The 26,823-nt window shown below is 45.9% G+C and overlaps 1 protein-coding gene across 3 annotated transcripts in view; it reads left to right on the top strand.

Moving 5' to 3' along the window:
* The first annotated feature begins 13,798 nt into the window (after positions 1 to 13,798).
* Positions 13,799 to 26,823, top strand: part of SYN3 (synapsin III) — a 443,027-nt gene continuing 430,002 nt past the window's right edge. For 2 of the 3 annotated variants that reach the window (XM_017652294.3, XM_017652297.3), the window contains exon 1: positions 13,799 to 13,908. The gene's annotated coding sequence lies outside the window, so the exon portion shown is untranslated. Of the gene's footprint in view, positions 13,909 to 19,183; positions 19,535 to 26,823 lie in introns of those variants that run through there. The other variant, XM_017652295.3, reaches the window with a different exon arrangement.

The following is a 26,823-nucleotide window of genomic DNA, read 5'->3' as shown; positions in this document are numbered from 1 at the left end:
TTTTGGTAAAGAATCCAACAAGCATCTTGGGTTAAAAGGTAGAGAAACAGAGTTGCCTAGTGGGTAAGGTGCTGGCCCCAGCAGGGGTTTGGGTCTGACTTAATCTTGCTGAGTCTGGATTTACTCATCTAAAATGGGAATAATATCAACCACTATTTCATGAGGATGTTATAGTGATTAAAAATGTTAATAGCTGTAAAGCACTTAGAAAAGTATATAATAAGGTGAATATAATAAGGACTCAATAAATGTCAGATATACAGAGAATGTGCCCGACCACACTTACTGCAGTCCATGCCCTTGGGGTACGTCTACATTTACTTACCTCAGACAGAAGACTAAAGACAGGATGTTTTCTCCTCTGTAGACCTGCTTATTATGAAATGATGTCTTGGTTTTCATTTACTTTTCTTAGAGCCATTCCTTGCTTGGATGATGGCTCATATTGTGATCATGCTTATGGGGCAGAGGAAATCACATCAAAGATATTTTCCTCTACATTACAGTGATGTGTGAAGGGGTACAGTTCTGTGGAAGGGAAGGAGCAGTAGAAAGGGGTCCCAGTGAAGGATAAGAAACAGGAGGCCTAGGCTATTAAGAAGCAAAGTGAGGGAGAAGACACAAAACAAAGCCACGTGCTTGCCTCCAAACATTTGGGAATGTTAAGCAAAGGCCTCTGCCAGTTGAGTCAGTGCGCTCTACTTTCAGAGTGGACATCAGTCTAGAACATAGAAGCACATATGAATCACTAGAATGAGCAGAGACGCAGGAAGCAAGCTTCTAACTAGGAGAGGCAGGTCTGGCCCTCATGCTGCTGTGGGAGGGTGACAGGAGTATCACGGCGGCTGTCTACAGGGCCATGGTGCATAGTACGGATGATTACTCCCAAACACACGCATGAAGGAGGTAAGGCTTATTACTGTGTATGTGATCCCAGCCTCCACATTCTCTATCTTACTCTCATTAAAACCATTTCTGTTACTTGTTCAGCAAATAGCAGAGTTTTGGCCTGCTACTCCAGGGAGAGTTTTATGTATGATATGGATTTGGAAGAGTATGAAGGATGTAAATGGAGATCCAAAAGAAAGGAGAAGAGGAAATAAAAATAAAAGCTTCAAGGGTTGGATGTTAGAATCTGAGTGGTTTCATGAAGTGGGTCCCAGAGCATCCATGGCGTGAGAAAGAGAGGAGAGGAAGATTAAGTTGGGTCTGTCCTAGGACAGTTAACCTAGGATAGTTGTTCTAGATTATAAAATGGACTCCTTTTATTGTTTTTTAAGAAAACCAGGCATAGTTTAAAATTCCTTTTGATTGCTTAGATGGAATTTTTAATAGATGAATTTATTTAGAGATTGATCAGGGGTCCAGTAATCAGGGTTATGTATATGCACACTTAACTTGAGAACTTCAACCCCACTCACTAATGACATAGATTGGGACATGCAGGCCTCTTTATTCTACCAAAGGCAAATCCTTGACTCCTTTGAAGATGTGTTGGTGAAGGCAAGTGAGAAAATAGCAGCAAAGTTTATTTAAACAAAGGGATTAAAACAAAATCCTCAGTCTTTTCCTCAGCAGAAATAAGAAGCATTTCACTAGCACCTATATCTGCTATGGGGAAGAAGCGCCAGCCAATAGATGACCTGGTCACTGTTGGATGGGAGTTTGCACAATGTTTGTATCATCAGGAAAATTACCAACTATAATGATAGGAAATGTATATTCTTGAGACTTACAGGAAAAATTTGTTTTCTCCCTTTTCCTGAAATGTCTGTGATGAAGACTTATAGGGAGGGTGCAGCTGGGATGCGGGCCAGCCCTGGGATTTCATGGAACCAGGTTAGTGAACAGCATTTGTTGGCATGAGTAGAGTCCAGGAAATGATGACAGAGGATCTTGGGTCAATGAACTGTGGACTGGGGTGGGTGATGCTGGGCTGGGACTCAGAGTTGGGACAGAGAGTGTCAGAGCTGGCTTAATGAGAGGATGAGACTGCATCAGGCTGAGAAGTGGTCTGAGCCTTCTATACAATAGCCCAACACTTACTGATCTGGACTGTGTATCAGAATCTCCAGGGAATGTTACTAGAAATACACATTCCCATACATTACCTGTGAGGACCCTGATTCAGAAGATCTCGGGTGAGGTGTAAGCATCAGTATTTCATACGTTTCTCACATGATTTTGATGATGCTTATCTACACGCCAGAATTTGAGAATTACCAGTTAAACTATACCCCTTCTGACAAGCCAATTAAGAAAATGATTCCATTTGTCACAAAGTAGTCAATCAGGGACATTCTTTTCCATTTCCACAGTAAAATCTCCAGGACAAATAAAGGGTCTCATAGCCTCTTAAAAGACCTTCTCCTCCTCCTTCCCTTTTCCCCGACCCCTCTTCCTTTTTTAAAATTTCCCATCAAACACAAAACAGAGCTTTAATGTGCACACAAAACTACTTTAAAACATAAATGGGTTTTACCACACAGATGTCTTCAAGCAGAACTTGAGAGACATTCTTACAGTCTCAGGAAGGCAGTGTTACAGCCACGAGGGTGTCGGGACTTTCTGGGGAAGTGCCCAGAGGGAAGGAACCCGGAAGTGAACATCTCACCCAGTGTCAAGTAGACATGGTTCCCATTAGAGTTGGGGCTGTAAAGGACCCTTAGTGTTCCATGTTCAATTCAGAGGTTTCAACCAGGATCAGGAAAGGCTGGGTAGTGGCTCAGGGGCCGGGAGACCATGGACCCCCAAGTGGCAAGTCAGGAGCCCCGCTAGTGTAAGAAGTTTGAACTTGATGTCAGCTGGCCAGTCAAAGAGACATCATCTCTGATTGGCAGCACAGTGTTTCCCAAATGTTGGCCCCTGGACTTCAGAAGCCAAGGAACAAGTTTAAAATACAGATTCCCAGGCCCCACCCCATTTGCAGTCCTTCCTTGCTGCTTTCTGTCTTCTTTATGCTAATCATTCAGTCAGTCCATAAACATGTATAATGTGCCTACTATGGGCTTGCAAGCCTGTTAACTGTCTCATTCAGCCTCAGTGTTTCACACAAATGCCTAAAACAAATATCTATTTTTTCAAATAAATGTAGTGAGTGCTTACTCTCTGCTGGGCTGAGGTAGGCACTAGGACACAACGATTAATAAGTACGCCCCCTACACTGAGTCTAGTGGGCCAGACAGTCCAAGGGTCAATAAGTCACAGCAACATGACGAGTGCTTGAACAACATGTATAGACATCTCTTACCTTCTGAATCCCCCTCACCCAGGAGCTGGGAGACTATTCCCACACACAAATCCAGCCTTGGTATTGCTTAAAGACAGTCAGCAGCTCTGCTATGGCTCCTCTTCCTGTACAGAGGTCTGGAGACTCCATGCAGACAGAAGTCTGGGGCAGAAGTTTTCATGGTTAAATAACTGTGGAAGACTCTGGGATAAATGAAGTGAAGTAGATCACATTTATTTAATGCAGAATTTGCTGGAAACTGTATGATCCCAGTGAGCCTTGTAGATCTCCAAAAGGGGAGATGATGGTATCAGCCCTTTCTCATTCTTATTGGACTGTGATCCTTTTTTCGCCCATCTTAAAGGATTAGTGCTTAGAGAACAGGCTTTGGGAAATGCCGGCTGACCACATCATGCCCACCCTTTGTATTATACATCCTAGGGTCCCCTGTGATCTCCTGCACAAGTCTCTGCTGCCCACTCTGGTTCTTGCCCTTGAACAAAACCAAACCCCTTCTTACTTCCAAGCCTTTGCTCAAGCTGCCCCCACTCCCTGCACACACACATTCTTCAAGCCCTGGAACTTCTCTCAGCACGCACAGAATTTGCCTGAAGACTGTGCATGCCCTTGAAAGTCAGCTCTTACCAGCTCCCCGAGAAGCCTCTGCTGGGTGGGCTCCTCTCCTGCACGCCCTCACAGTGCTCGTACGTCTCCTGCACGGCACTGTGTGCTACGTTATCATGGTTTCATTAGACCTCCAGCTTTTAGAGGGAGGAGTCTTTAAATGGCTTTGTTTATCTCTGATCTTCTATACCAGGGTTTTTCAACTTAGCTTTTTTGACATGGGGGGGCTGAATAATTCAGTGCACATGTTGAGGCTGTCCTGTGCCCTTGGAGGATGTTTAGCTGCATCCTTCACCTCTACCCACTAGATGCCAGGAGCAATACCACCACCGTACCCTGGCCTCCAAGGTACAAGAACCAAAGGTATCTCCAGACATTGTCTGGTATTCTCTGGGGGGACAAAATCATCCCTAGTTGAGAACCGCAGTCCTATATCTAGAATGCAGTGCCCGGCATTCATTAAACAAATATTTACCAAACATGGACTACTTGTCAGGCCCTGCGTCAGGTACACACATACAACTGTGAAGAAAACCCATGACCTGCCTCTAAGGTGCTGTTCATCTCATTGCAGGAATCGAGAATTAGACCTGATTACGAATGTGGTAATAATCACAGTTCCATGAAGGCCGAGAGAGACTTGCCTACTTTTTTCAGTTTTAAATCCCCAGCTCCTAGGACAGTGCCTGGTACATACTAAGTGCTCCGTAAATATTTATTTGTTGATGAATCATAGTAGCTAAAACTGACAGAGCACTTATTATGTGTCTGAGATTGTTCTACATACTTTATATATATTGTTTTAGCCCCATATTGTTTGAACTCATAGATTCTATTACTACCCTCATTTGACGAGTGAGCAAAGTAAAGCAGAGAAGTTGTAAGTAACTTGGCGACCACTCAGTGAGTGCGAGGAGAGCCGAGATTTGAACGCAGGCAGCCTGGTTCCAGAGGCCAAACTCAATATGTGTGTCCCACATATTCTTACTCAGGATGATCAACACTGAGCAAACCTCCCCTTCGACTGGTGTAAACAACAACACAGTACGTTATTTATTTTATTCTCATCCTTACCGTTATGTTATCTGAGAGAACTTAAAACACAGAAAGGTTAAGTAACCTGCATCCTCCTATAAGTGGTAGGTGCCTGAGCTGGCATTTGTGCTCTAGCTAAGGGGTAACCTGTGCCCTTAAACACTATGCTGAGCTGCTCAATTATGCAAGTAAATAATTGTGAGAAGATTGAATGAGGAATGGTGTCTAAATACTTTCTGCATGCCTCCTCCACAGCACTGAACAGAGAGTTTGATACATACATGGTACCCCACAGATGATTTCTGAAATGATGGCATTGAAGTACAAGGGATGGGACCACCGTGAGAAGTCAGATCTGACTTGTCCCCTAGCTCTGCCTCAGAGTTGCTGTGTGTCTTTGAAGACTTCACTCCCACCCAACCAGGTGCCCACTTAACCATCCAAATGGGAGGTTTTGAATTTTCTGAGTTCCCTCCAGCTTCCATGGTGATTCCAGGAGCTACAGTCCTGAGTCAAACCCAGAGGCCAACCAGGTAAAGCTCCTCCTCTGAGTGTCCTGATTGGTTGCTTCACCTCCACATGCAGGTGCTGTTTGGGTTGCCTGGTAACAAGGCGATGGAGTCTGCCATTTCCCAGAGAGGCAATGAGGGAATGACCAGCGATATTCACACCGGGAGCAGTAGTCACAAGCCAGAGCAGTGCATTGAGGAATTCGTTACTCCACCTGTCCCAAATATGCTTTTCCCCTAATGCTGACTGAACAGCCTAATGGGGAATATTGAGGCAAGGGGGCAGAATAAGGATTTCCACTCAGGAAGAGGCAAAAATCCTCATGCACAATCCCATCTACACATAAGGAGTTGGCCCTATCACAAAAATCACAAGCACAGATGTGTGTTTTAGTATTACTAATACAAGATCTCCCTTTGCTCTTTTCCACGTAAAAAACTGCTTCATGTGTTCCCCCTTTAAATGTACATCCCAGGTTCTGGATACAGGACAGGTCATATAAATTGGAATTGATCCCATGGACAATATGAAAAATAAGCAGAGAAGAAATTCAGCAGATAGGGAAACCTTTAAAAAAGTTAAAGAGCAGTGCTTCTGAAATAATGTAGATCTGGGCTCAGTTCCTGGCTCTGCCACTTATAACGTGTGCAACTTTGAGTAAGTCTCTCAGCTTCTCTGAGCCTTATTTTCACCATCTGTAAAATGGGGACATTAATGCCTATCTTAAAGTATCATTGAAAGAACTAAATAAGATAATGAAAATTAAAATATTTAGCACAGACGCTGGTTTATAAATGTGCGATTATTATTATTATTGCTATTATTATTGTTATTTTATTGCTTGGGTTCACACACCACTTAACTGATAAAGCTTGGATTTGAATCCAGGTCTCTAGTAATGCCAAGGCAAAATTTTGGCATTGTTTTATTCCTTCTTTGGAGGGAAAACCCCTAAGAGTGTATTCTTTCAACAAGTATTTATGAGTGACAATGAGAGGGTGATGAAAATTCTATCTACCCTTTTATATAGCCTTTTATAGACCAAGCAATGTTTTCTCATGCATTCTCTACACTTAATATAGTCACTTCTCTGATGTCTGGATGGAGACTGTTTTGGAGGCAGCAACTGTCTGCCTCTGGAAGTTAAACTCTGTTCTTCTCCCAGGGAGAAGCTAGGAGAGGGAGCCCCCTGCCCCAGGGCAGTGGAACCAGCCCAAGGGCATGGTGGTAAAGGGCACTGACTCATGTGCTTAAGTCCCTGGCCCCTATTTATTTTATGAGCTGTGTGATCTTCACAAGTTGATTTACCACTATAGGCCTCAGTTTTAATTATCTGTGAAATGGGAATAATGTGTATGTCTCTCAGAGTAGTTGAAATAACTCAAAAGTGAATGAGTGTAGAATGCTTAGCACAGTGCCTCCATGAAGGCTGCTGTGATGATGGTGACGACTACTAGGATCCATCTTAAATTCTCCAAGATGCCTGCATGAAATATGGGTACCTGCCAGGGAAGATCGCTCTAGGTGGAATGCAGTCAGCCTGTAAGCTTTAAGCAGTAAGAGGAAAGAAGGAAAGTAGAAAAGGGAAGAGTAAGAGGGACACATTTTGCTCTCTTCATAGCTGGTTCCAGAAGGATAGGAAAGAGACAGATGCCAGACTTGGTAGATGCTGTTGTAAAACCCAAGCTCTAAAAAAAACAGTTGTGGTTTGGGACAAATAAGAGAGAAACCAGTGGTGTCTAATGCTGGGCTCCACACGTCTGGGTCAAACTCCCTCACAACCCAGGGCCTAAAGGGCCTGCTCACTGAGCCCTAAATGATAATATTTTTGTGTTTCATTTTTTGGAAAATCTAGGAAATGATCATTTCAATGCAGACAAAATGGGTAACACTTGAAGAACACCTATTATGTGCCAGGTACTGCTCTTAAGAATTTTGTATGTTTTAATAGATTTTAACCTCATCACAACCCCAGAAGGTAGGTATTACTATTATCCTCATTTTATGGATAAGGAACCTATGCAAATAGCTTGTCTGAAGTAAAAAACTAGCCAGTAGCAAAGCAAGAACTCAATCACAGCCAGTCTATTCCAGCTTTCGTGTTCTTTACCACCACAATTTTTGCCCCTCCATGTACTTAAAGTTAAAAATCCACTTTCAGTCCTGCCTGGCTATTTCCTCCCAGCAATTGAGCTCAACTGAAATGACCAGGGTCTCTACAGAGACCAACCTATGCAGAATCATCATCATGTGGGGTTTAGGATGGAAGGAAAATGACATGGAAGGGGGAGTTTCTTTGCATCCTTGTGTTGATAAACCTGAGAAACTTAGAGTTGTAGAAGTGGAGAGCAAGGAAAACTTTAATTTAAAAGAAAGTGGCTCTGGGTTTCCCAATCACATGCTACTTCTAAGTCATACGCAACTAATCTTGAAGTTACAGTAATTGCCAGGCACTTTCATGTTTAGAGTTTCACAACAGTCCTGCAAAGTTTATTTTATTAACCCAATTTACAGGTGAAGAACCCAACACTTGGAGAAGTAAAGAGGCTGGTCCAAGGCCACACAACCAGACAGGAAGCTGTGGACCTGGGACTCAGTGGGAACTCCGGCTCAGTGGTTCTCAACCTTGACTACACACTGATGTCACCTGGGAGGCTGGCAAAATATTTACCTCCTGATACCCAGGCCTCCTGCCCTATCAACTGATTTGGCTTGGGCACCAAGGCCCAGGCATTGGTGTATTTTAACTTCCAGAGATGTTGCTAATGTGCAGCCAGTGGTGAGAGCCACTGCTTAGGTGTTTTCATGGCCCATCCCACTGGAGCTGGTCTTCTTTCTGCCTCCCTGCAACTGTGTCCTGGTGAGTCATGAAGGCAGATGTATTATATAACATTACCTCGAAAGGGACTTGATCACCTAAGACCCTCAAGCATGCTTAATTCCAAAGGAACACCCATTGACATCTGCCTCCCCTTAAGGGGGACTCCACGTACTAGGAAACTTACTTTTCTGATACCTTTTGCAATGTCAGCAAAAATGCTCTGTGCTACAAACAAGGAAGCACAAAACTGCTCAAAATCCTTAGCTCAGAGTCTGCCTCAGCTCCAGACCACCCATGTCCCCTCTGAGCCTTTAATTAGGGATTCCAGAAAAGACCTGCTGATGTTAGGACATTCTAAACACTCCCCTCATGTTACTAGGGCTCAGAGAGGAAATGAATCGCCTCATGTTGAGGAGTCAATTCATATTTTTCAGGTATTCTTTTCTTTAATGCCCCACTTCCCCATCTTCCTAGGATCTTTCTTAATCCAAAGAGGAAACAGGTGAAATCGGAAAATCTTCCACTTCTTGCCTTTATAGTTTTTATAACCCATATTTATTTTTGTTTTTAAAATAAATTTTTAATATCAATTATATATCTTTAAGGTGTAATGCACAAATCAATATATATTTGATATATATATACATGGTGAAATAATTTCTACATGAATTCTCTCTAGAGAGCCATCAGAGCCCTTCCATCCTGCATCTTGATAAAACTTAGCATTTTAACCCTCACAGGCTTATTTCATTTGTACCCCTGACCAATTGATGATCAGAGAAATTCATCTGTGATTGTGATTGTGTGGTTTTAGGCACTGTGATAGGTAAAGAGGAGGAAATATTGCAAGGTCTTCTCTCTGATCTTAAAAATCTCACTGTGGATGGACAACTGCGTCAACTCTGCCCTTTGTTGGCAAGTATGAACGAGCCATAGCCAAATGGAGTGGAAGCTTAGAGTCTGGAGTCTGACCTCAACTCAGGACCTGGGTTCCACATACAGCTCTGTCACTGTCACTCACTAGCTGTGTTACTTGACACCAAGATGTGTGTGTTAAAGGCACCCATGGCCTTTGGCATCAGACGGAACTGAGTTTGCGTTCTCACCTCAACTCTGTAGTATCTCTATGACCTTATGCAGCCTCCATTTCTTCACCTATGAAATGGGGATAATAGCTTCTCAGCAGGGTTGCTATATGGGTATGTAAAGCACTTAGCACAATGCCTGGTACACAAAAAGTGTTCAATTATCTATTATTAATATAATATATAAACCATGAATGTGATCTAATCTGCCTACCTCACAGGACTGTGTATGAAATGAGGAAATTTATGTGAACAGACTTTCAAATTGCAAAATTTACATATATGACAGCTTAGTTCTACAGTTGTTTGTTATAATAAGAATTTGCTCACTTTTTTTTAGATCAGTGAAGAATAGCAGATCTGGATTCTTCCTATCAAATATAAATATCTTTATTTAAGCACCACTACCACCACCCTGTGGGGTTGGATTTCTTACTGAGTGACTAAGACAATGTGTAGACCTGTCACTGTGTGTGTGTGTGCATATGTATGCAAGCAAATTCCTGCACTGAATTGGTCCCTGGGAAAAGGGTCCCAGGATGCAGTGTTTCTTTCCTTCCTGGGCCCATCAGGATTCTTGATGAAAAACAAGAGAAATCATTTGGGCTGTTAACACAAGAAAGGAATTTAGCAGAGGTGAGAGATTCACAAAATAAAATTGGATGGGGGACAGGGAAGGCATGAAGGACCAGGTTTGAGAAAATGACCAAAACTAAAGGAAATCTGGAGGTTGGCCAACAAGATTCGTGACTGAGCAGCAACCATGGGTTCAGCTTCTTCAGGAATCTGCTGGCCCAACTTAGGTGACAACCCCGCCTCAAGGATTCTTGGGGACTAGGAGATAGCAAATTGTGGGAGGATATGGCCATAGGAATTGCCAGGTCCCCACACAATGAAATACTCCACCAGAAGAAATGGGAGGTATTGATACAAATATCTTCTAAGAGGCCACCTTTTATCCAGATCTTATTTTACTGATGAAGAAGGTTCAGAGAGGTTATTCAATGACTGTGTGTCAGGTCTCCTGGTTCCCAATCCCATTTTCACTGTCCTACCCAAGCCTTTGTGATTATGAAATCATAAGCTGTTTCTCCAGCTTTATATAATATCTCATGTGAGGATGAAAAGGACTAACTTTATGGAGATCAATGATCTGTTTTCATACTCTTTTCATTATATAAGCTCAGCACATGAGAATAAATAATGCTAGAAGGCAGCTGACCTCAATGCATGACAGGAGAATCTCATTACTGCAAAGCCCTTGGTGATATATACAGAAAACTAGCTACAACACATTGAATTTTCAGTAGAAACCATTAAGCGCTCTTGCATCTAATTTTCTTCTTTTTCTTATCCATAGTGCAATAAAAATATAATTTTCCATGCTGTAATTTGCCTGGTTTCTCATCTCACTCCTTGATTCCTTTTTCTTTCTTTAAAACTGATACTAGCGAAGCATTTTGAACTTAATAGACCCAGAGAAGAACACACTTTCCATTTTCCCCAACTTTCCTGTGCATATTTAAAACGCAATCATTTTTTAAAGCTGTTGTTACACTATAACCCCAAATGTTAGAGTTGGGAGAAGTCTTGGTGGAGCTCTGCTCTCACCATTTTACTGGTAGGAAGCAGAGGCTTGGAAAGGATATGCCATGTGGGTAGGAGAGAGGCTGGCCAAATGCCATCAGAAACTCTGCCGAGGTTTCCTTGGTCCTCTTCTGTCCCACAGTTGTCATCATCAGAGTATGACCCCAAACTGAGCAAGTTTCTAGAAAGGATCTGAAGTGTGGCCTACTCAGAGGTAGAAACTAGTAGTCACAGGCACATGTACATGAGTTTGTACATCACTTATACATGGGCTTGATTTTGTCCAACAAAGTCTTGGCCCCACCATCTTTTAACATTTTTTAAAATTAATTGCCAACATTTAAAAAGCTAGAGATTTAAAATAATCTGAATTTCTGGACCTTTGATGAAAATCAGATCATCTGGCAACTCAGGGACCATCTTCCAATAGGGCAAAAATCAGTTGTTGGTGAGTTACAACTGCCCCCTTAGGCAGATGTGCACACCTCAGTGTGCGCCTCCACCCCCACCCGCTGCCCATTCCATCACACCCTGCCTGCTTTCCTTGTTACATTATTGTGTCCCCTGCAGTATTAGAGTTAGTCTCTGTGGATGAAGCGAAGGTTCCTGTGGCCAGGATTCTCAGCTCTGACCCTGGTCGGCTAGCTCACCACACAGGTGTGGGCAATACTTTATTGACTCTATATAAAGAACTCGGCCCAGTGCTCTGGGCGACACAGTGGCATGGCTGCACGGCTGCAGGAGAGCAGAGGCTGGAGGGGTGACAGCGCTGAGGACAGAGACTGAGATGGCTGCGGGGCAGAGAGACCCAGAGGCAGAGACAGGCTTACTGCATGCAGACTTGTTCTAAGTGGACTGGATTCTAGTGATTGACCTGCCACCATGGAAATAAAGTTGGGTATAACCCTTTCACTCCAAGAACATTCTACTGTCATTTCTTTGGTCACATTGAATCCATAGTGAACTTGTCTGGGGCTGAAACCCATTGGCAAGACAGTCTCTTTCCTTTTTAGTTACTGAAGTTGGGTCACTTCCTTGTATTGACCGAGGTCACTGACTAGGGGTCAAGTGGTAAGTGGAGATGTGGGAAGCAAACTTCCTTCCAAAGACCCAGTCCCTGGCTCTCCTCTCTTCTCACGCTACACACTCCCTCTAGGTGAGATGAGCCCGGTCTCATACAGCTCAGCCCCGGGCCCTCCCCAGTGCATATCTCCAGCCCAGACTCCCATCTGAACTCAACATTTGAGTTTCCAGCCCTTACCTTGCGTAAGCTGCTTAACCTTTCAGTGCTTTCATTTCTTCTTCTGTAATAAGGGGATATTGAGGGTAGTTTTCCATAATAACCATGATTATTATGAAATTTATATATATAGTTAATATATGTGAAACAATTTGAAGGAGCCTGACACTATTATTGCAGCCTTCCTAACACGTCTCTCAAATGTTTACAGCAGGGCCTTTAATTCCTTCTGCCTCCAACCTAGTCTTCCCCACTTTGTTAACAGTATCATTATCCCACAGGTGGCTCCACCTAAACACCTAGGAGTCATTCCTCAATTCATTCACCCATTTTCCACATCCCCGACACTCAACCCATCATTAAGCCTTTCCATGACACCCTCAAAATATATTTCCGTCGGTCCTCTTTTCCCATCTCTGCTGTCACTACCTTGGTCTAAGTCGCCATTGCCTCTTGCCTGGCCACCTGCCCAGTCTTCTGCTATGCACTGAGTTATGCCCACCCCTATTCCTATGTTGAAGCCCTGACCCACAATGGGATGGTACCTGAAGACGGGGCCTTTGGGAGGTAACTAGATTTAGATGCAGTCATGAGGGTGGAGACCTCCTGGTGGGATTAGTGTCCTGGTCAGAAGAGACACCAGAGAGCTTACTCTCTTTCTCTCTCCCTGCCATGCGAGGATGCAGGGAGAAGGCAGCCTCTGCAAGCCAGGAAGGGGCTCTCGCTGGCAGCGGACCCTGTACTGGCACCTTGATCTTCACCTCCAGAACTGTGAGAAAAGAAATGTCTGTCGTTTGTATAATACCAGTTTATGGTATTTTCTCATGGCAGAAAGCAGACTAAGGCATCGCCTAACTGGTCTCCCTGTTTCCATTCTTTTCTCTTCCAAAATCCATTCTCCATACAATAGCAAGGGTGGTTTTTAAAAACTGTTATATTCTTTCACCCTTAAGACCCTCCAGTGGCTTATTTTTGTCATTACAACAAAACTAAAGTTCCTCACGTTGGCCCAGGAGGTCATGGAGGACTTAGCTGCGTCCAGCCTCAGAGCCAGGGTACGTTTGCTGCCTCCCTGTCCCCAGTGCTCTTTCTCCAGCGCAGGGATCACTTTTATCTTTCATCTCTTAGTTCAAGTATCACCTCCCCAAAGGGCCTCCGGAAAGCATCTTAGTAATAGCATCCGTGGCCCCCTTATTTATAATCCCCTCCCCCCCCGAATGCTCATAACAGCCCATTACCTTGTTTGTTTGTTTACATGCATGTAACCTGCCCCCATCCCGACCCCACGCAAACTCCACGAGGGCGACAGACTGGCTCGGCCCCGCTGCACCCTGGCGCTCGGTGCCCAGCCCCTCGCCTGGTTAGTCTGAGGTGCCTCCTGAGGTCCTGGGAGGTCAGGTGACTTTCTCAAAGCTGGCTTGCGAGGACGCTGCACTCTTTGCACTCCCCAAGGGCCGTCTAGGCGCTCTTGGGATCGAGAATTATCACCTGGGTTTGGTGAGGGCTGAGCCTAGAAGCAACTTTCCCTGCGCTGAGAGAGGAGGCGCGGGTGGGGGAGACGCGGGACGGGCGGCAGGGGCGGCAGGGGCGGGGCCCCAGGGGGCGGGGCCTGCCTGCCAAGCCAATGGGGCGGCGCGGCGCGGGGCGGCCAGGCCGCCGGGGGGAGTCGCTCTGGAGCCGTCGGGTGCGTAGGCTGCGCTCGGGATCGCGGCGGAACCGCAGGCAGGTGCGGCGGCGGAGGCTCCCAGCGGGCTCCGGGCTCCTGGTGGCTCGCACGGTAAGCAGGCGCCGCAGCGAAGTAGACTTTTAGGGCTTTCTGGCACCGAGGAGCCCCTCCACGCCGCAGCGGTAGCTGCTGGTTGCGCCCTCGCGCCTGGCGGCGGACCCTGGCGCTCTGGCTCCGTGCCCGCGGGATTCGGGCCGGCGGGAGGGCCCTGGCGGGGAGCGAGGAGCCGCCGAACCACGCTCGCTGCTGCCGGCCCGGGGCCCGACCCGACGGGCAGGTCGGCGTGCGAGGGCTGTCTGCGGGACCCAGGAGCCTGAGTGGCCCGGGATAGTGGCTGCTAAGATGATCACCCTGCGCCGGGGCCCGGGAAGAGCCTGCGGGGAGCCGGAGACCGCAGGGGCCGGACTTCTGCTCTGCCGCGGTCTTCCGCCCCTTCGTGACTTGTTGCCCCAGGGCTGAGGGTCAGGTTTGTCTGGCCGTTCTCTCTTCCCAGGCATCCTGAGGCTCAGGAAGAAATCTGAGAGCGGTTCCCTGACCAAGCTAGCAGAGGAGACTAGCACTTGATAGAGCTCCTTGTGTTTCTATTCAGCATTTAGTGGGATCGTTTAGCCAGGCGCTGTGCTAAGCCTTAGCGGCACTAAGGGCCTTGGAGGAGCTCCCCGGGCTGCGGATAGTAGGAACGATTTCAGAGCACTGCAGTACCAGGGACAAGAGGTGGGAAGGAGGACCGTGAGCCAGCCAGGAAGCTGTGAAGAGGAGGTGACTATGAGTGGGGACTAGCGGAGTGGAAGGGTTTGCCAAGCTGAACGGTGTATGTTGTGTGTTTACGTGTGTGTTGTGTGTGTTTGGTGGGGGTGGGGGGGAGGCAGACTGATGGGAGAGCTGGAATTCCAGACGAACTTTCTTGTGTCAAAGTAAAAAATTGAAAAAGTACAGTATCCCATCAGATAATCCTACGTCAGATAATCAGGTAGGACCAGGGCCTATTGTAGGTAGGAAATGAGCTGTCAGGATGGATGGAGGCTAAAACATTCACAGACCTTGAAATGCAGCCTTTGAATATTTAGAATTCTGTGCTCGGATGATGAGGGCAGCGGAAAAATTCTGATCGGTGACCAAGTCACTGGCAGCTCTGGAAAACGGATGGCGGTGGAGCAGTAGAAAGGTCTTTAATTTGTAGTTATTATTTGGGACTTGGTCCCAAATACTCAGGCCCCTGAAAGCAGCCCCGTCTGCCCAGAGGCTCTGCTCCCTGGCCTCTGGGCATGGATTTAGGTGGGGAGATGGCACCTTTGGGATGCTTGCTTTTGCGACCTACAGGTCACCTTTATATTGTTTCTGGAGGCTTTGAACTCAATCTGGTCATCAGAGATGGCTCCTGGAGGATTGTGAAAGTACCTCTGTCCCACTCTTCTGATCTTCTGGCCTTCCCCTCTACCTGTGTTCCCTTTTATATCTCAGAGAGGCATGATCTCAACTGTTACAGGCTCTAGTAGATACAGCAAGGTCTTGATGGGGAGTCAGACCAGAAAGTCACTTTAGCTATGTGGTAGGGGGACATTATCAACCCTTCTGAACCTCAGTTTTTTCATTTAAAACATCACACCTACCTGTCATAGGTCAAATTCCCTGGAGAAGTCTCAGAGACTCTGAGATTGTGTGTAGGGAGGTTCCCGGGGAGTGGTGTCACTCTCCAAGGGGCTGAGGGGAGAGGAGCAGGACTGGGCAGAGGAAGAAGTTGGTTTGTGATTCAGTGCAACAGAGGCCTCCAATGATCTTCCGGGGCATGGGGTCCAGGCCTTTGAAGCCCTGTGTTGACTGACCAGTGGGTGCAGGCTGCCCCCAGGGTGGGGTGCACAACTTTGGGTGTCCCTTCATCAAAATAGTTCCTGAAGAGAGACTTGGCTGTGAGCTGTGGGGCAGCCAACACTCCTGCCAGCTGGGCATGGGGGAGTACGGAGTGCCTTGGTTTTACAGGGAGAATGAGAGCTGTGCCACAGCAGCCACCTCACAGGATGGGCTTGGGAAGTCTATGGGAAACTTACAGGAAGAGTTTGCACTGTCTCCGCTCTAGAGCAAGCACTTGAAAAGTATTCATCTCTTTGCATTTGATTTTCTTGATTGCATCTGAAAATGGATTTGGGAGTTTGAGTTGAATAAATCATCTTTTGCAAGGAAAGAACCTATAATAATAATGACCACAATGAGTGCTGCTTCCCGCTGTTGAGTGCCTATTGTGTGTATGCATTCTCTCCTTGCTGTCCAGGTAATACTCAGAGTGAGGTGCTTTCATTTTCATTGTACACTCAACCTAGTCTTTTCCAAACCCTAACAGAATAGGTGTCTTTTGCCAAAAAATAATAACAGCAGCAGCCAAAACTATATGACTTGTTATGCTCCATGAAGTGATTTCATTGGTGGATTGATTAAGTAATCGATTTTTAATGCAGTTACTAATTCAATCAATGTGAATTGAGTACCTTCTAAATGGTGGGTGCTGTCCCAGGTGCTGAGAATACAGTGTGGTGTGCTAGGGGAGACAGAGACCGGTGTTAAACGCTTTGATTCTTCAAAAGCACACATTGAAGGATAAAACATCACCTGGCCTAGCCAGGATATGATAGAGAGTAACAGGCCCTCTTCCCAACTGACTCCTTCTCATCCTTCTATTTCAATATAACATCCTCAAAAAGGCCATTTGGACCACCCTCTGTAAAGCAGGCCCCCTCTCTTTTACTGTGCCTTCATGACACTTGTTTATCTGGTTTTTTACTTCCTCTTATTGGCCACCCCACTGGACTGAAGCCTCCAGGAAATCATTCACTGATTTATCCCAAGAGCCCAGCACAGTACTCAGCACACATTTCTTGGATGAATGAAATGGATGAAGTGTGGGTCCACTTAACTGAGTGGTCAGGGAATGGCATGCTGAGGAGCGATATTTACACTGAGATCTGATGAATAAGAAAGATACAGCAATGCCAAGATCAAAAGGCTTAGAGAACAGCTTGTTCAAGGACTGTGAAGTGGAGGAATGGGCCCCAGTGTGATTGGGGAGCAGCCTGAGATGAGTTTGGAGAAGTAGATGGGGACTTGGAAGGCCATGCTGAGCTGGGATTTTGTTCAAAGTGCAATGAAAAGTCATTGCAGGATTTTAATGACCTATTGTTATTGTATATATTGGTTTGTTTTTGTCAAGCTTCATGAAGAAAAGTGCCTAGTAAATACTGCCAAAGTGAATGAGTCATCGGTTTATGCAGCTAGAAGTGGCATAGAGAGAAGAAAATGGGGTCTTGTCACAAATTAGGAATTAGGTGAGACAGATGGTTTTGTCTTGGCTACAGGTTAGCATTGGTGTAGGAGAGAAGTAGGGTTGGAATTACATTTTGGGTGTAATTTTACTGATACATTAGCTGTCAGAATATGGGAAAGGAAAGAAGCAAGGATGACCCCTCGGCTTATGGTTTAAGATTGGGTGGATGCCAGATGTCCATCAACAGTTGAATGGATAAGCAAAAGGTGGTACATGCTTACAGTGGAATATTATTCAGCCATAAAAAGGAGGGAAATAATGATACACACTACAGGTGAGCACAAAACATGCTAAGGGAAGAAGCCCGACACAAGGTCATATACTGTGTGATTCTGAAATATCCAGAAAAGGTAAATCCATACTGACAGAAAGCAGATTGGTGTTTGGCAGGGCCTGGGGAAAGAAGGGTCAGTTGGTGTGACCATTAAGGGGTAAGTAGTTTCCTTTTGGGGTGACGAAAATGTTTTGAAATGAGATAGGGGTGGTGGTTGCAGAACAGTATCAGTGTACTAGTGCCACTGAACTGTATGCCTTGAAATAGTTAATTTTATTGCTTATCAAGTTCACCTCAGTTACATGGGGAGGATTCGGTGGATGGGAGCACCAGTCCCAGAGTAGAGGAGATGGGGTGAGGAGCATGGTGGCTATGGGTGGAAATTCACATGCTCTTTTGGGGCTAATTCTGGGCTGGAGATGTCAGTATGGGAGCTGTCAGCGTTTAGATGTCAGCCAACAGAATGGATGGGATCTATGGAGAGACAGTGCAGAGGGGCACATCACAGCCTGAATCATTCTTTAATTTGATCCTCAGACCTTTCTGCAAAGAAGGTGCTCTTGTCTTCATTTTCATATGAGGACACTAGGGTCCCCCAAAGTGAACTTGTCCGAGGTGAGACAGTTTGTTCGTGTGGATCTCCTGGCTTCCAGTCCTTTGCCTTTCCCATCTCGGTGTGATGCCATTGAGGACTTCAGCAAAGGCTTTCCTTCCCTCCCTCCTGTGCTCTTTGAATCCCGATTGAACACTCACATGTGGCAGGCACTGTGCTGGGTGTATGTTGATGGAGAATGCAGAGATGGCGGTAGTCTTGTGGCATTTACCCAGTTAACAAGCAGCTGCAGCCCACTGATACAGGGGACCCTAGGAGCCTGAAGCTCCTACCCCAAGTTTGGGGGTGGAAGGTGGCTTCCTAGAGAAAGTGACAGCTAAGCTGGGATTTGCAGAAGAGACAGAGGGGAGGAGCCTGAGAAAGAGAATGATTCTCTGGAGGGTTCATGATCCCTGAACACCTGCTGTGGGAATTCACCATTCTCTTCATTCCCTAGTTCTTCTGAAGTTACTGGCATTTTCCAGCTCATCAAGAGGGTCTGTGTTTTCTATGAGCCTGGAGGCAATAAGTAGACAAAAAGCTTGGTTTGATTTCAAGTGGGAGCTTCAGAGGGGTACCCAGGTAGGATCCAGACAGCCTGGCTTTCAAAGCCAGGCTACATCTCTTGAGCAAACCAATTAATCTCTCTAAACCTTACTTTTTATACCTGTAAAATGGAGCCAATAATGCCCACTGCTTAGTGTAGGAAATAAATGAGATGATGCAGTGAAGTATTGGGCACATAGTAACTGCTCTGAGAAATGTTGTCTCGTTCATGTTTTAGAGAGGAAGAGTTTCTCAGGACATCAGTAGTTCCATGCTCCCTCTGAAGGCTCTGATTTGGATGGCTTGGGGTGGAGCACAGCAGTTTGTGTATTTAGAAAGCACCCCAGATGATCCTGATAATAGCAAGGTCCAGGAACCATCGGCTTAACCGAATACTGAGTCATTGCTATGATGAACACATAGGGTTAAGCACCTGAAAGCAGAGTGTTGCCTTCTAGGAATTATTAGCCAATGACAGTGCTGACTGATGATGTAATGCCTTTGGCAGGCACTCCATTGGTTAAGTATATTGTTTCTCTGCTTCAGCTGTGTGAGGAGCGAAGCTGAAGCCCAAGGGTTAATAATTCTGTGGCAGCAGATACAGCTATTTTTTCCCCATTCCTCTTTGCTAGGTGTGAATGTGTAGCCGGCTCGGCATATTGTTGCCCTTCTCCTTCCAATAAACAGCTGCACTTTTCCTCCTTACCTCCTCCCAAGCAGAGCACATGTCTCTGTAGTACTACGGAGGAGGAGAAGGATGTGCAAGGGGAGGAGGGGTGTCTTTCAGGAAGGAGAGAGCCCTTTCAAAGTTCCACGCTGCAGTCTGTCCTTGCCACTGGGGTTGGGTACAGCCCCAGCTGCTCTGGCCTGCTGAGGTCCCACTGGATGAATTGCTAAACTGCCACCTGCTTCTGAGCATTGTTCAACCTGGCAGGATCCTCAGAACCAGGAGGTGAGCCCAGGGTTTGGGAAAGAGAGTGGGCCTGGCAGAGAGAATCCTCAGAGCAGGGGGAGGGAGCAGGTCTAGACTAAAGGTCAGGCACAGCCTACATTGTATGGCTCTGGCATGAGGTGTGAGCTTCTGGCAGGACAATCTCTCTCTCTCTCTCTCTCTCTGACTGTTTGCTCAGATGTACAGTGTGAGGCTTGGATTAGGGCCTTCTGAGTTCTGGGAGATGCTGGCTGGAAAATGCTGACCCAGAGCTATAAGCAAGCATGCTTTTGGTGTAGTTTTCTGTCAGACCTTCCCTGAAGATAAATGCTTTGCCCTAGGAATCTTGGGCAGCAGAGGAGCATCACGCTAGGGCTGTCTGCCTGGGACTAGCTATACCCCTTGCCTGTCTTTATGTTGTCTGGGCTCTCTCTTCAGTGCTTCCATTCAGCTGAGGTTTCTCCAGAAACACCTGAGTGATCTCAGGGATTTTGCTCCTGTCCACCAGGGGGACCTTTGGGCCCCTGACCCTTGCCTTTTCTGTGTGCCTTAGTGAATTTGACACTATCCTAGTTGTCGCAGGTCCCAGGCTGGAGCCCTTGTGGAAGCTGGGGGGGATTCTTTTTGTGTTTTTGGTTAGCTCAGTTGTCATGGTTTTGTTTGTGTTTAATGGGTAGCCTGAAGCTTCTCACCTTGCCCAAAGAAGGTCCAAATGCAGGCATGTCAGCCTCAGAGTGTAAATCCAAAAAAGTAGAAATGGAGGGAGAGGGAACAGAGTAACCAGGAAAGGTGCTGTCAAGAAACTCTGACCCTTATCTCATAGGTAACTTAAAAAGGCCTTGCATTTCAAGCTACGATGTTACTTCTCTCTTGCAGCCCTCCAAAAAATACATGAATAAAAAGTTCTGTTACTTTTCTCTTTTGGTTGTATGTGGGGAGTTCCCAGTGTCGTTAGGGAGCCTGGAGCCTGCAGAGGTTCTCTCTCTCTGTGTCTTGTGTGACCCGTGACATCTGCTGCCCTGTGTTCTGGCTCAGACTTTGCTGCTGAAGAGCACGTAGGTCCTTGGGTAAGTCCCTGTGCTGCTCTGAGCCTCGGTCCCTCATTTGTCTGTCACAAAGGTAGGAGGGAGTTGGACCAGCTGACTTTTAGAGCTTTTCTAGCTCTGGCTGTCTGTGCTTTGGATTGTGAGAAACTTTTGGAGTCTGAGGTTGTCTCCTAATTCGGTTGGATGGCAAAAAGTGAATAAAGGGCTGTGCAGCATGTGTCCTCTGGGGGAGGGGACTTTACACACGTTTAACTCATCTCATCGCCCGGTAACCCTGGGGCTAGGTGGAATTAACTTCGCTCCACAGATGTGGAAATCAAGGCTGAATTCAAGGAGATTCAGTGACTGACCTAAGATCATCACGCAGTAAATGGTGAGACAGGTATTTAAACCTGTGCAGGTAGGTGCTTGTCCTGGGGCGGCAGTGAGTGCCAGGATGATGGAGGTGCTGCAACTGGAATCCTTACCTACCTTTGCTTTCTTGTGTGCTCTTCTTTTTGCCAGAAATCAGCCCTGATTTTGAGATTGACTGACCAGTTCAGCTTTATTAACATGGATTATCCAGTTTAATAAATGGCACAGCAGAAGATTAGGGCATCCTGAGCCTGAAAGGGACCTTAACAATCTTTAGGACCAGGCTCCTCAATTTATAGCTGAGAAAATGGAGGACCAGAGAAGTTAGGTGACTTGATCCCTGTCAGTGGGTGGATGGACCGGCAAAGGGTGGAAAGCAGCACTCCTTCATTTGTCGTGTGAAATTGTATTATTATTAATGAGATTTTTGTAAAACCTTCATTTGAGAGCTTTGGGATCATTTGGATTTAGTTATTCTCACCTCTATGCCCCTTTCACGTGCCAAAGGGTTAGAGTAAGACTCACTGAACACTTACTCTGTGCTTGGCATTGTGTCCGAGACACAAACGGAGGCTGCTGTGCAAGCCGAGTCTGAGACCTGGTCGGTTTCCTTGAGGAGCTGGGATGCAAGCTGTGTTCCATGAGGATCTGGCTCCCAGGTCCGTGGCCTTTCCCAGGGGATGGCTGCCACCCTGGCCCTTTCTCTCTGTGTGTGGCTGCTGCCTCGTTTATACCACTGTGACGACACTTGCCGCACGACATGTGCTCTCTGTTCTTTGTCTTCCCACCCTTGCTGCGTGTTTCCCAAAATGTAGAGCTTAATTAATTGGTGGAGCTGCCTCTTGGGGAGGTGGGTGTTAAAATCTTGGATGTGCAGAGATGTACACCCAGAAATAAAAACCACCAAGTAATGATTAAAAAGGGCAGTGTGGATTCTCAACTGCTTTCTTGATCATGGTAACGTTACGAAAGTACCATCCTAATACCAGGCTGTAAACATCGTGATGATTATCACAGAGAGAGGGGTTATAATTATTCTGCAGAGCTTGAGCAAAGCTAGCAGCAAGGGGTGGAAGTTGGAGGGCAGCAGATAGCAGATAAATAAAGAGTACCGACAGTGGGAGCTGTCCAGTGGGTAGTGGGAGCCGTCCAGTGGGTAAAGGCCGCCTTCCTCGCCCCTGTCATCAGAAGTGGGTGGTAATCTTTAGGGATTGCTGCCCTGCAAAGTAGCACTTGGTAGCATCTAGCTTCCCTTGTAGGTCTAAGGTTCCTTGAGTATGTGTCAAGCAGGAGTAAATGAGAGGAGGCCTGGCCACAGCAGAGTAGCATCTTACTCATTCATTTAGGGCCAAAGCCATAGTATGGGGTGGAAATCATTCATAGCTAAGAATACCCTTGAAAATATTTTAATTGCCAAAAAAATTCCATTACACGTGGTGTTTGTATATGCAACCTTCAACAGTAATCCTTCTTCTAACCAATGTGTAAAATACTGACCTGGCCTAAAAGAAGTAGCGAAATAAAGTCTATAAGCAGTTGTCTGAGTCATCTTACTGTTCTGTCTTTAAGTAACTGTAGAATTTTGCTGGCTTGGCGTGGGAGGTAGAGAATGCTCAGGTGTTCATGCTTGCTTGCAGGGTTTATGCCATTCTGTTTGGATAAACAGCCACTGATACCTTCCCATGTGTTAACAGGTTTTTTAAATGATAATGAGAATTAAATGAGATAATATATGTGGGAAGCCTGAGCCCAGGAACTGTTACAGAGTAGATGCTCCAGATATTTTCAGCAGAAGGAAATCAGCGTCTTGCTTTAGCAAACTCGTTCATGCTGGTCTTTGAAGAGTTTTAGAGAAGCTGGTCACCTGTGTCCAGGTTGACATGTCGTGTTTGGCTCCTGTGCTCCGTGCTCACCCCCATGCCCCTGAGTACTGCTTCTAAAGTCCAAAGTGGAAAGATAACTAGGTTGGAAACTACACAGACCTGAGTTCAAAACACCAGCCACTACCTGTCATCCTGTGACACTGCATATGTTAACTAACCTCTCTGTTTGATTTTTTTCGCTTAGGAAAGTGGGATCAGTAGACCCTCCTGTGAAGGGTGGATGCAGGATTAAACAAGAACCTTTAGGGAGTGCCTGGAACCTATTCAGAGCAAGGTGTTCTGCAAGTGCTAATGTATTTGTTCTCGTGGAGCGGTGCCGCAAAGGTGGCGTTTTCTGCTGCAGGCTCACCTCAGAATTCTTTGACCCCCCCAGCTCATAGTAGCATTTCTGATAGTTCCACAGACCCTCAGCAATGCTCCCGGGACGCTTCTCTAAGAATGTATTTGCTTGCAGTCTTACTTTGCCTTCCTGGCTTTTCCTCGTGCCAGTTACCCAGGCAGGCGCCAGAAAGCTGCACTCAGAAGAGAGATTCTGAGCTTAATCCATTTTTCAGGCCCCAGAAGCTGAATTAAATATTCAGGCTGGGGCTGCTTTATTCAGGGGCCACGTGGGCAGATGATCTGAGGGACACTGCAGAGAAGCCAAAGTGGGGCTCCATGTTCAAAGCCCTGGGAACTTCATCACTGAACGTTCACCTCTTGGGTTTATTGATTCATCCATTTAACACATATTTGTGGAGTTCTTATGCTGTGGTAGGTGGCATCCTAGGTGCTGGGGATTTATCAGTGAACAGGACAGACACGGTCTCTATCATCCTGGATCTTATATTCTGGTGTTTCAGTTGTCATGTGAACATTAGTTTCTACTTCTCTAGGATAAATACCCAGGTGTTGGATTGCTAGGACAGATGGTAAATTTACACTTAACTTTATAAGAAGCTGCTAGACTTTTCCAGGGTGGATATAACATTTTGCATCCGCACCAGTAATGTGTGAAAGCTCCTGTTGCTCTGTATTCCTATCAGCACTTGGCGGGTTCAGCATTTTTTAATTTTAGCCATCCTAATAGCGTAGCGGTTTCTCACTATGGTTTTAATTTGTTTTTCCCTAATGGCAAACAATATTGAATATCTTTTCACATGTGTATTTTCCATCCTTCTATCCTCTTTGGTGAAGTGTCTGTTCAGGTCTGTTATCACTTACTTCTTATATTACTTTTGTGTTTCTTACTGTTGAGTTTTGAGTATTCTTTCTATCTTGTGGGTATCAGTGCTTTCTTGAATATATGATTTATACATTTTTAACTTGTTTTAAGAAAAGAATCATTTGACTGCTGTGTGGGAAGGAAGCTGTGGCAAGGAGGGATGGAAGCAGAAGGATCAGTGAGTGGACTGTTGCAGTAGTTCATGGGAAGAGAGGGTGGGAGTTTGTTTGGACTAAAGTCCCTGGGGTAGAAGAGGGAAGAGGTCATCAAAATCAAAAGAACTTTTGAAAGTAGAGCCATCTGAACTTGCTGATGAATGGGATGTGGTATATGAGGGAAAAGAGGAGTCAAGGATGACAGCACTGCTGGATGGGCTGCAAATTTTAATGTAATTCAGGCATGGTCTCTGCTCTTAAGTACCTGCCAGTCTATGAGAGAGATTTACAGTAAGCAATTCAACCAGGTGTGCTCTCAGAGGGCATGTGGAAAGGTCTGGGGGAGGACAGGTGATGCAGAAATTAACAAGTGTAAGGTTTGCAAAGCTGGACAGCTGCTCTCAAACTTCAGTGCGTGTAAAAGTCAGGTGGGGAGGTTAGTAGAAAGGCAACTGACTAGGCCCCTGCCCCAGAAGTAGGGGGACTATGGCCAGCAAGCATCACAAATTATTCCGTGTAGGTGATTGGTTGACGGTTGACTGTGTTATGAGAAACCCTTGGAGGAGCTGGGAGGACTTCACAGCAGAGTTGATATTTGAGGTGGGCTTTCAGTGTTTAGTAGGAACTTTGATTTGGAGGAAGCTGGGGACAGGGCAGCCAAGCAAAGGGAAAGACAAAGCAAAGGCTTGGAAGTATGGCAGAGAATGGCTGGAGCTAGGGTAAGCACAGGTCGGGTCATGATGATGATGACCGAGCCATGCGTACGTTGTCTGTTTATTGATGCATGGGCGTCACGTGACTTCCTGTGCTCGGTGTGTCTAAAGTGATTTCAGCAGCTCAGCAGCTCCCAGGTTCCCAACGAGAGGCCCACCCTGGTGGAATGTACAAGGCAGTCCAAGAGCTGGGTGCAGAGTGACTTCTGTGCTTAAAGTCTCATGTGATGAAGCACCTTGGAGGAAAGCTGCTGCTCTGGTGAGCGAGCTGGCTGGGGGTGGTGCGTGCAGAGCTTTGCAGAAGGATGGCCTGTATCTAGTTCCACGTCAGGCCTCCTCGAAGCTCACAGACTCTGCATGTCCTTCACCCACGTCATCCTGCCTACATTTCAAGCGTGCCAGACCCACATCTTCTTGTGGCGTAACTGCTAATTTATTGCACACTCACTGCATGCCAGGCATACTTCAAAGCACTTTGCATGGTTTAACACATTCAATTCTCACAAGCCTACAGATGGGATAGGATTTTTATCCCTGTTTTTTGATGAGCAAACTGAAGCACAGAGAGATGAATAATGAGCCCAAGGTCACATTGCTAGGAAGGAGAAAAGCTGGGATATTAACCCAGGTGGCTTTGATTCAGGGCCCATACTTCTAACTATTATGCCATGTAAGTCCTCTGGGGGCATCTTCAGAGTGTGGGAGGGTGGAGAAGTACCAGCAGCAGTAATGCACGTGGACCAGTCACTGCTGCATGTCACTCTTAGGGTCCTTTCATGGAGGGACTATTTCAATAATGAAGCTTATTATTCATTAGAAAGAAACTTACAATTTTCATTCTTTCTTGTCTAGTTAACAACTATTTAAGGTTTGAAAGAGCAACATAAAGGGGTATAAGATTATGATCATTGTTGTTTTGTGTGGGACTGTTGGGCTTTAAATGGCCCTAGATTGTTATGTTAATAGAGTTCTTCTAAATCTGACTTTCTACTTAACTTCCCCTGCTTCGAGCAGCTAGTGTACCTTCTTCTAGCAAAATTATTTTTGCTTCATCATGTCTATTTGGCTGAAGTCAGGGAATGCAAACGACCAAATATATGTGCACTGCTTCCTAAGGGAAGTATCAGCAGGGTCTGGCAAAGGGCTTTTCTGCCTTTTGGGAAGTTCAGAAAGAGGTACTGTAGACTGATGGCATGGAGTCTTTTCCCCCCTATGTCAAGGAACTCAATTATGTTCGTGTCTCAGAAAGTTCTGGCTGCTGTTACAAATTACCACAGACCGGAAGCTTACATGGCAGACATTTTTTTCTCATGGTTCTGGAGGCTGGCAAGTCCGTGAGGCAGGTGCCCGTGTGGTTGGGGCCTGGCAAGCGCCCTCCACCTGGTTTGCAGGTGGCCCCCTTCTTGCTGTGTTCTCCCCTGGTGGGGAACAGGGAGAAAGCTCCTTTTGTGTCCAGGAAATGAGAGCAGTATGTACGAAGGTGTAAGACTGCATGGCAGATAAGCAGATAAGTGTTAGTGAACCTGATGGTGCTGGATGAAGCTGGAGACGACGTTGGCACAGGTCAGAAAGGGTCTCAGTGCCTCATGGAAGAACTTGGATGTACATTAAGGTGTAACTGCTGTGTGTTAAACGGTAGTGATGTGGTCAGATTTTTGTTTTTAATAAACATCTCTAACGGTCTTTGTATAGAAATGGATTTGGAGGGGACCTAAGCTAATCGGATGCGGGGAGACCAAGAACGGTTTTGCAGTAGTCTATGCAAGAGACAGTGCATGCCTGAGTTGGAGGTTGAGAGCCTTACAGGGAGGGTCAGAGCATCCCTTTAGTTTACCCCACACCCGGAATCACCTGCTTTCTCGGTTATGGAGCTATAGGGAGGAGAATTTAATATGATCCCTGTCCTCAAAAAGTGTACAATGTAGGGGCATCTAAGAAATCATTAGCAAACAAGA

Source organism: Manis javanica, chromosome 10 (assembly GCF_040802235.1).
Source record: "Manis javanica isolate MJ-LG chromosome 10, MJ_LKY, whole genome shotgun sequence".
NCBI classification, from domain to species: domain Eukaryota; kingdom Metazoa; phylum Chordata; class Mammalia; order Pholidota; family Manidae; genus Manis; species Manis javanica.
This window is presented reverse-complemented; position numbering and strand designations above follow the sequence as displayed.